Here is a 10,062-nt window from a genome sequence, read left to right on the forward strand (position 1 = left end):
GGAAAAGGAATGGCTGTTCACAGTCCTCAGCCTGTTAAGGGATAGGGACACACGGGTATTCACTTGCTGGTCCCGACGGGGACTACACTTTGGTAGCAGCAGTTTTTGTACCCACACGGGTAACTATTTACATATTCTATTTACAGTTCATCAGTGGCGGTGTGCTCTTGGCTGAGGGTAATCTTTAGACCCGTCCGGGTCCTCTTGATCCTCCTCACCCCGTAGCTCCTTCTCAGTAAGTCTATGCACGTGCAGGGCATACGGGCCCTTGGCGCACTGATGCCGGGTGAAGGTGACCTCATCACCCAGGTATAGGTCACGACCTCTGTGTCCCTCCGGCAGATGACTTTCAACGTCTCTGCGGGTGACAAAGACGTCGCCGGGGGTCTTGTGGTCCCGGATGAAACCCCACCCGTGCTCCAACTGGAATTTGATTACAGTCCCGGTGGCACGTGGACCGTGGGCTGCACGGGGGTTCCTCCTGGTCCGGCTCTTCTGCTCTGCACTTTTTATTTGCAGCCGCTGCTCACGGACCCGCCTCTCTCTTCTTTCTCTATCAAAGACCTCTAACTGCTGCCGGCAGCACTCTGCACGCTCAGCTGCGGCCGCCCGGGTCTCCTCGGTGAACCCGATGAGGTCTTCTCCGGTGGGGTCCCACGCAAACTGCGCTTCCTTCAACGAGAGTGGGGTGATCTTGGCGGGCGCCGGAGCCGGGATCAGGGGCTCATCCAGGGGTCTTTCCTTCCGGAGTCGGGGATGGTAATACTCCGGTGGCCACACAAAGGGCTGCCCATCCGGGCATGTGTGCTGGGCAAATAGGTCTTCACCCAGGTGTGGCGCTGTGGACGTTGAGGGCGCTGTTGTGGTGGCGGCGCCCGGGTTCACCAGGCCTTGCGACCAGGCCTGGGGCACCCTGAATGTAAAGGGCACCGTGAAGACGGCGGCGCCCGGGGTTACTTGGCCCAGTGACCAGGCCGGTGGCCCAGTGGAGGTAGAGGGCGCTGTTGGCACTGCGGCGCCCGGGGGCACTCGGCCTTGCGACCAGGCCGGTGGCGTCTCCTGCTTGGCCGTGCTCTGGATCGAGGCGCGTGACGTCACAGGGGGCGTGGCCGCGGCTCCGGCCGCCTGAGGCCTAGCTTGGAGCGATGACGCAGCGGCTACGGGAACGGTGAGTGGGGCTTCGGGCTCTGCGACGGGGAGCTGGGGCAGGTTTACGGCTTCTGGGCACGGGATATTGTCGTCCCCATTACCTGCCTTCATCTCTTCGGCTCCCTCCGCGGCGTCGTCTCCGGCCGTCGTCCCTCCTTCGCCGTCCTCAGAGGTGGACTTGCTCCTCGCTGCGGGTGGCATGCTTCGCTGGCAGGCTCCAGCCTGCAGGGCCATCTCTCGGGTCCACTCCGCCAGTGTTTCCTGCTGCACCTGGGCCATCCTTCGTGCGAGGCCCTCCAGCGCGGTCTGTGCACGCTCCCGATCTCCGGGGAGCTGCGCCAGGATCTCCAGCAGGCCTTCTGGAGTGGCGGCCTGCAACAGGCTCCTGACCACAGGGTCGGTGCTGCCTGACTCTCCCTCCATCTCCGGGTGTGTTCTCTCTGGACTCCTCCAAGCTGCTCTCATCTTCTTCCTTTTGTTCTGTATCCGCCCACATTGGGGGTCGTCCTGGGGCAACTTTGTGATTGCCAGTTCCAGTGGCAGTTCCCTCACGCTGATTTACATATCAATCATCACAGTCTCTGCTGGTGGGGGCGGTTTCCACTTTTGGCGCCATTTCCGATCCTGGCCCACGATGGGAGGTGGCCTCTTGCCATCCTCTGGCACGCCCATAATGGCGTCCGCTCTGCCAAGGCGGGAAATCTTCTCAGATGGCGGGAACCGCTTCCCAGTGGCGGGAAACACTGCAGATGGCGGGAAAAGACTGCAGATGACGGGCAAATGGCGGGAACTGATCCGAGATGGCGTCCGATGGCGGGGACCCTCTGGAATTGGCGGGAGACTTCGTTTTGAGGTAAATGCGAATTTTTCTTCAGGCACGCAGTACCCGGTTGTTGCGGGCACGTGATCCTGCCGACTACGCCAAAGTTGACGCGCCCCCTGGGCCATGTTGTTAGGGATACCCGGAGCCGGATCAGATGGGGGTTGTAGTCTCCGAGTGGCTGTGACCCGGTCCGTGCCCAAGGTGTCAAACTCAGTGTGCGGCAGTCCTTGCAGATGTTCTTAGTGTCGACTACGCCACCCGTTGATTTGCGGTCAAAAGGCCGCCGCTGCAGGATGGTCCACTGAGGCTGGTGGTGTGTGTGCAGCTGTGGTAGTATAACCCCCAACGGGAGGGGTATAGCCTCAGGGGGTCAGACGTGGAGGATGGTGGTTGTGAAGGTGCAGCAAGGAGACTCAGAGGCATGAAATGCAGTTTCAGGGTTTTTACTCACTGGTGTTGCTCGGGTCACTCTGTACAGCAGTGACCACCCAAGCCGTGCTGCGTCCACCAGGTGCGGGACTCGGTCAACTCCCGGGCAATTCCTGAGTATGGTCCTGAGCTCCCTTCTTCTCTCTCTCTCTCTGGCCGTTCTCACCAGGGATCCACCTATGTCCGGCTCCCTCGGGTCTCTTGGTGGTTGAACCTTCTCTGGCTTCCCTGACCCTATGCTCGGTGTGCCATTCTGGTGGATTTGGTGAGGGTCGTGGCAAATCTTGCCCACGACCTCCGGTTCCTGGCTAAGGTTTGCTTTGGCCTCCGCCAGCTTGGGATCCGGTACCCTTTTGCCGACCCTTCACCCTTTTGTCCTTATTCTGGGATCTTGGGGTCCCCTCTCGTCCTGCGCCTCTGGGTCCCTCTTCCTTCTCCTCTCCCGGAGTTACTGCTGACTCACTGACTGACTGACTGACTGACCCTGTCCTAAGATGGTGCCCACCTTATATACTCCCTCTATGTGTGAGCTCAGGTGACCAGCACCCAATGAGCTCCTACATTTACCCAGACTACTCCCCCTATCTGCCCCTACACTACTGGGATGTTCCACCCCCCTCCCACTCCAGCCAGGGACAGACGCTGTCGTACCTGCACATATACTGGTGGGAGTACCGTTGTTCTGTCCCCCGGAAATGGGATGTATGTAGTGCATGCAGCCTTCTAGCTCAGTTCCACACTCCATCCTTACCCGGGAGTGGAATACCACACCTCTGGTTTGAGGTGCAATACCCCTGTAGCAGCCGAGTCCTCAGGGTGCTACATCTGTATACTCTTTTGCTTCCTCCCATGGCCAGCTGTGTTATGTGCAGACCATGTTCGCTCCAGTGGGAGTCTGTTTATGACACGACACAGTAAAAGTGCAGTCATCAGTAATGATGTCAGGTACAAAGCTATTATAGTAAGGCCCAGTGTAGTGTGGAAGTCCAATGTGACACTGAAGATGTCCGCCTAGAGATAGATGCTAGTTATTGAGCTGCAGCTGTTGATCCATGTAATGCATAGGTTCACCTTTATACACCATTTCACCCGTTTACCCAGATCATCAATCTTCAGAACGTCTTCAAATGTAGCATAAGTTTGTAAAAATTATTCTGTACTTGTATCATAGCTCAAAGCTGCATTCACACTGAATTAGTACTGAATGTAAAGGTGTGGGATGACACATGATTAGCTACAGCTTAGTTCTGCTGTACTGCTTTTTGTAGGGTCCTGTTCTGTGCTCCGGCCCTCCGTCTGTAGGTCCATTATGCATTCATTTGCTTTTCATGGCAAAAAAGGTGCAGCATGCAGCGCTATTCCTTACCATCCAAACAATGCAGACCTCGAAGACCACTCAGCGGCTTGCGTCAATGGGATCCAGGGGTGCCATATGGCAATGGATCCGCAGGGATCCAGCATTGAATTTTATTTCCCCGAATAACTGACTTAATGATGCCCCTTCTAACACATCAGATGACTGTATGATGCCAAGAATACAAATAAAGTAAAGAGCATAATTGCTGTCCAGACACTGAACAAGCAGGCTATGCAGTAAAATTAAGAATGATCAATGTAGATGTGGAAGAGAATAAGGTATAACTCAGGGCCAGTGCAAGACAAGCAATTCTATCTAGTAACAAAGTTGCTCAATTTATTATGTAGATTATAAATGGATGTAATATAAAATTGTTTTGCGGATGAATCGCTGCTCTGAGTGTTAGATTTTCAAAGTGGTAAAAGGGTTTATCTGCCAGTAATGATATTTACCTGGGGACATCCACCTATTGGAGACAGGCCATTAAAACTGGCCAAACTTTCTCCTTACTTTCTTGGCCACTGAGGGGCTTTTTGGACTGCAAATGGTTGATAAGTGTTGGTAAGAGTTTTCGAAGTATCTACTATATAATTGTCTTATCCCGTCTGTCTGTCTGTCTGTCTATCTGTCTGTCCAGGAAATCCCGCGTCGCTCATTGGTCCGGCAGCGGCCAATCAGCGCCGCGGGATTTCAGAAAAAAGATGGCGGCCGTTAGCGGCTCTTCTGCGGGACGGAGCTCAGCGGCGTTGCAGCCGGGAGATGAGCGCCGCGAGGCGCTCATCTCCCGGCCGGTACCAGCAGGAGGACCCCGACCGCCGGACCCATCTGCGGGACGGAGATGCAGCCGGGAGATGAGCGGCGCGAGGCGCTCATGTCCCGGCCGGCAGCAGCGGAAGGACCGCCGGCGTCGCTGACATCCATGCGGAAGGGAGGACCGGGGAGCGGCGCTGCGGGTCGGGATACTTCTGCTGCGAGCGCCCGCTCATGTCCCGGGTTCTCGCAGCGGAAGTAGCCGCACAGGCAGCGCCGCTGCCCGGTCCTCACCAATACGATTCGATGATTGGTCGCGGTCTTCGGACCCGACCAATCACTGATCTTAGCGCAAAAGTTAAATACCGCTGTGCTGATTGGTCGCGGACGCTGCCCGCGACCAATCACCGATTTGGGCGCCAAATTTAAATATCGGCCGCGACCAATCAGCACAGTAGTGGTTAACTTTAGCCGCAAGATCAGTGATTGGTCGCGGGCCAAGACCGCGACCAATCACCGATTTGTGCGGCACATTTAAATAGCGGCCGCGACCAATTGGATGTCAGCGCCGCTCCCCGGTCCTCCCTTCACACCCTTGCCGCATGGATGTCAGCGGCGCTGCCTGTGCGGATACTTCCGCTGCGAGAACCCGGGACATGAGCGGGCGCTCGCAGCAGAAGTATCCCGACGTGCAGCGCCGCTCCCCGGTCCTCCCTTCACACCCTAGCCGCTGATGTCCCCACAGTATCCGCATGGTGTTACAAAGATCCGGACATTTGTGTTAAAAATTGCTGATTGGTCCCTGGCGGTGCCCGCGACCAATCACCGATTTGGGCGCCAAATTTAAATATCGGCCGCGACCAATCACCGATCTTGGCTCCACATTTAAATACCGCTGTACTGATTGGTCGCAGCCGCTATTTAAATGTGGCGCCCAAATCGGTGATTGGTCGCGGGCAGCGGCCGCGACCAATCAGCTGAGCGGTGTTTAACTTTAGCGCCAAGATCACTGATTGGTCGCGTGCGGAGAGCGCGACCAATCAGCGAATCGTATTGGTGAGGAGCAGGGAGCGGAATCGTATTAGTGAGCACCGGGGAGCGCCACTGCCTGTGCGGATACTTCCACTGCGAGAAGCCTGGAGATGAGCGACTGCTCGCAGCAGAAGTATCCCGACGCGCAGCGCCGCTCCCCGGTCCTCCCTTCACACCCTAGCCGCTGATGTCCCCACAGTATCAGCATGGTGTTACAAAGGTCCGGACATTTGTGTTAAAAATCGCTGATTGGTCGCTGGCGCTGCCCGCGACCAATCACCGATTTGGGCGCCAAATTTAAATATCGGCTGTGACCAATCACCGATCTTGGCTCCACATTTAAGCACCGCTGTACATCTCTTCAACAACTGTTAAGAGGAGACTTTGTGCAGCAGGCCTTCATGGTAAAATAGCTGCTAGGAAACCACTGCTAAGGACAGGCAACAAGCAGAAGAGACTTGTTTGGGCTAAAGAACACAAGGAATGGACATTAGACCAGTGGAAATCTGTGCTTTGGTCTGATGAGTCCAAATTTGAGATCTTTTGTTCCAACCACCGTGCCATTAACTTGTTAATAACCTGCAGTCTATAATGAGCCGTGTTAATAATATGATCCCACCAATAGTGACTCTGTATGGCCAATTTGACAATAAACTGTGTTGGTATTGTACTTTTTATCTTTCATCACTAGATGGCAGTGCAGCAGTGTAAATGTGTGAGAGAATGGGATGATGGCGCCATTACTGATCATTATGTAAAATCTGGAGCTGACCTTCTTTATTAGTAAATTACGATGTAATTCAGGTTAATGATTCTTATGATTTTGCTAATAAAAACACTATTGCATTGTACACGTGTCGTTGTGTGATTGATCTAGATCCCAGCAGCCTCAATTGTCCGCTATTATTGAGAAGTCTTGGCTGCTAGATATGGCAGTGTCATCAATCTCAAGAAGCCTTTTATTCTCACATACATGATAGAATCCAATAGTAAACATCAGCATATCCCTTCCAGGAGCAGAACGACATCGGTCACAGAGGGTGCGACCGGGCCCGTGCAGGAGTGGGGTCGGCCGCCACCAGCACCTATTTCAGTTAGAGGTGCATGCAAGGACACACATTCAGCTGAAATGTATTGAGACGCAGAGACCATCTGTGTCCCTGCACCGCAATACACCCTGCCAGCCAATCAGAGGCCGGCTGTTGACGTTGGTGTGCCAGTCGCAGGCGGCACATGACCGTGACGTCATGCACCATGCCAGCAAGACGAAGTTAGATGCCAGTTCCTTCAAGTGCTATAGAAGAATACGCTGCGAGTTGTGGGAGTGGAGGAAGGGAAGAAGAATAATTTATTTATTTTTAAATGTATTGGAGAAGAACAGCAAACATTATTAATGGAAGGGGCACAGGATGGGGGACATTATACCAGGAAGGGTACAATAAGAAAGCACAGCAACACACTGCAAGGGACAATACATATGCTGACACTGAGAACATAAGAGCTAAACTGCATTATTGCTAAATAAAATGTACTTACAAAAAATGAAGGCTCTTAGCGCACAAATTGGCCAATTCATGTATGCCCATCAACCATGACAAGGTAGCCTCCACATGATGGGTAACTAACCTCTTAAACATGTCTCTCTTGGGCTATAAGCCTACAATATAAATGGGCAAACATGCCTCTCTTGGGATAGAAACCTACAAATTTAAGTGGGCAGGTAGAATCCAACACTAATTAAAAGCACCCTTGGGCTGATGGGTGCTTATACCAGGAAGGGTCCCAGGATGGAGTGCATTATACCAGGAAGGGTCCCAGGATGGAGTGCATTATACCAGGAAGGGTCCCAGGATGGAGTGCATTATACCAGGAAGGGTCCCAGGATGGAGTGCATTATACCAGGAAGGGTCCCAGGATGGAGTGCATTATACCAAGAAGGGTCCCAGGATGGGGAACATTATACCAGGAAAGGGCTCAGGATGGGGGACATTATACCAGGAATGTGCTCAGGATGGGGGACATTATACCAGGAATGTGCTCAGAATGGGGTACATTATACCAGGAATGTGCTCAGAATGGGGTACATTATACCAGGAAGATGCCCAGGATGGAGTGCATTATACCAGGAGGTGCTCAGGAAGGGTAACATTATACCAGGAAGGTGCCAAGGATGTAGTGCATTATACCAGGAAGGTGCTCAGGATGTAGTGCATTATACCTGGAAGGTGCTCAGGATGTAGTGCATTATACCAGGAAGGTGCTCAGGATGTAGTGCATTATACCAGGAAGGTGCTCAGGATGGGGAGCATAATACCAGGAAAGGGCGCAGAATAGAGCACATTATACAAGGAAGAGGCCCAAGATGTACAGTTGAAACCAGAAGTTTACATACACTATATAAAAAGACACATATGCATGTTTTTCTCAATATCTGACATGAAATCAGAATAAACCTTTCCCGTTTTTTTAAATGCCTTAATACATTCTCTCTCTCCTTATTCTGGCATTTGGCAAATATTAAAAATTATGGTAATCCTAATTGACCTAAAACGGGAAAGGGCATCTGACGCGCCCCCTGGGCCAGTGCTGTAGTGCGGCGCACGTGTGCACGGGGGAATACCCGGAGCCGGATCCGATGGGGGTAGTAGTCTCCGAGTGGCGGGGACCCGGTCCGTGCCCAGGGTGGTCAAACTAAGTGTGTGGCAGTCTTTGTAGATGTTGTTTAAGTGTCGACTACGCCACCCGTTGATTTGCGGTCGCAAGGCCGCCGCTGCAGAACAGTCCGCTGAGGCTGGTGGTATGTGTGCAGCAATGGTGGTATAACCCCCAACGGGAGAGGTATGGCCTCAGGGCAGCTGGTGCGGGTGAAGGGAGTGATAGAAAGGGCGTCCCGGTACCTTTAGTGCTGGTAGTGCGATGGAACACAGAGACTGATTGCAGTTTTCAATGCTTTACTCACAGATGTTATCAGTGTCAGTCCTGCAGGTGATGACGACCCGAGCCGTGCTGCGTCCACCAGGTACGGGGCTCGACCAACCCCCAGGCAGTTCCAGAGTGTGACCTTGAACTCCTTTCTCCGTTCCTTTCTCTGGCCGTCCCCACTAGGGACCCACCCATGTCCAGCTTCCTCGGGCCTTCTGGTGGCGAAACCTATCTCCGGTTTCCCTGACCCTATGTGGCGTGCCTTCGTGGTGAGTGTAGTGAGTGGTCGCGCCAAGACGTGGCCACGACCTCCGGTTCCTGGCTGAGGATAAGTGGCCTCCACCAGTTCGGGATCCGGTACCCTGATCTGCCAACCCTTCACCCGCTGACTCCTAGCGTGTTCGGGTTCCCTCTTCCTTCATGTCTCTGGGCCTTTCTCCAGGTTCCATTCCTTCCTTGTTCCTTGTTCCTTTCCTCTTGTCTTTCTCTCTCTTGCTCCCTTCAGGAGCAGCACCCAGACAGGGCTGCTGCTCCCTGTCACTACTCTTCTCCTCTTTTTCTGTCTGACTCAACTGAACTCCTAAGATGGTGCCCACCTTTTATACTCCCTCTGACAAACGAGCCCAGGTGACTAGCCACCAATGGGCTCCTTCCTATGCCCAGAGTCCCTCCCCTCTCTGCTCCTGCACCACTGGGATATTCCTCCCCCCCTCCCACTCCAGCCAGGGACAGACGCTGTCGTACCTGCACATCTATCTGGTGGGAGTACCGTTGATCTGTCCCCCGGAAATGGGATGTATGTGGTGCATGCAGCTAACTGAGTTCTAGTCCACACTCCATCCTTACCCGGGAGTGGAATACCACACCTCTGGTTCGAGGTGCAATACCCCTGTAGCAGCCGAGCCCTCGGGGTGCTACACATCAGCGTTCCCATGTAACTTCCCAGGCCTATGGTCTACGTGAAAGTTGAAGTCCTGAAGAGCTAGGAACCATCTAGTTACCTTGGCATTGTTACCCCTCTTTTCCCTCAACCATCTCAACGGGGCATGGTCTGACAACGGGCACAGGACAGTGTATGGAACTATGCTTTAAACCTGCAGGAGGCGCTGAGGGCCATCAAACAGGTAGACCCTGACAGTGTGCGTGATGAAAACAGACTGTTAACTGAGCAGTTTATTGAGGGTTTACTGTCCAGCGCCCACCGAACCCAGCTGCGCATAGTGGCTCTGCAAAACCCTGACTTAGACTTTGCTAAGTTTAAGGACAGGGCCATCTGGGTGCTACGAGAACCAGCACCAGGTGGCGCTACAGCTCACCGCCGCCCAGATATCACCTACCACCAGGAGGTGGCACCCTTTTCCCCGAAGCCTGTAGGAGCTGATGCACAAACTCTGGACAGTGCCCCGTCAACAGACCTGCACCATCAGGTCCAAGAGCTAACTAAAAGTGTAGCAGCACTAACCAAAACTGTACAGTCCTTGCAGGTGTATCCCAAAGGAAAGATCCAGCTGGCTTCCAGTCCGGAGGACATCCCGTGGCGCCAACAGAAGAGGATTCCACCATCCAGAGGAAGGAACAGCGACCGCTACGACCAGGACGG

Source organism: Phyllobates terribilis, unplaced genomic scaffold, assembly GCF_046119375.1.
Source record: "Phyllobates terribilis strain yellow unplaced genomic scaffold, ASM4611937v1 Scaffold_310__1_contigs__length_2243716, whole genome shotgun sequence".
NCBI classification, from domain to species: Eukaryota; Metazoa; Chordata; class Amphibia; order Anura; family Dendrobatidae; genus Phyllobates; species Phyllobates terribilis.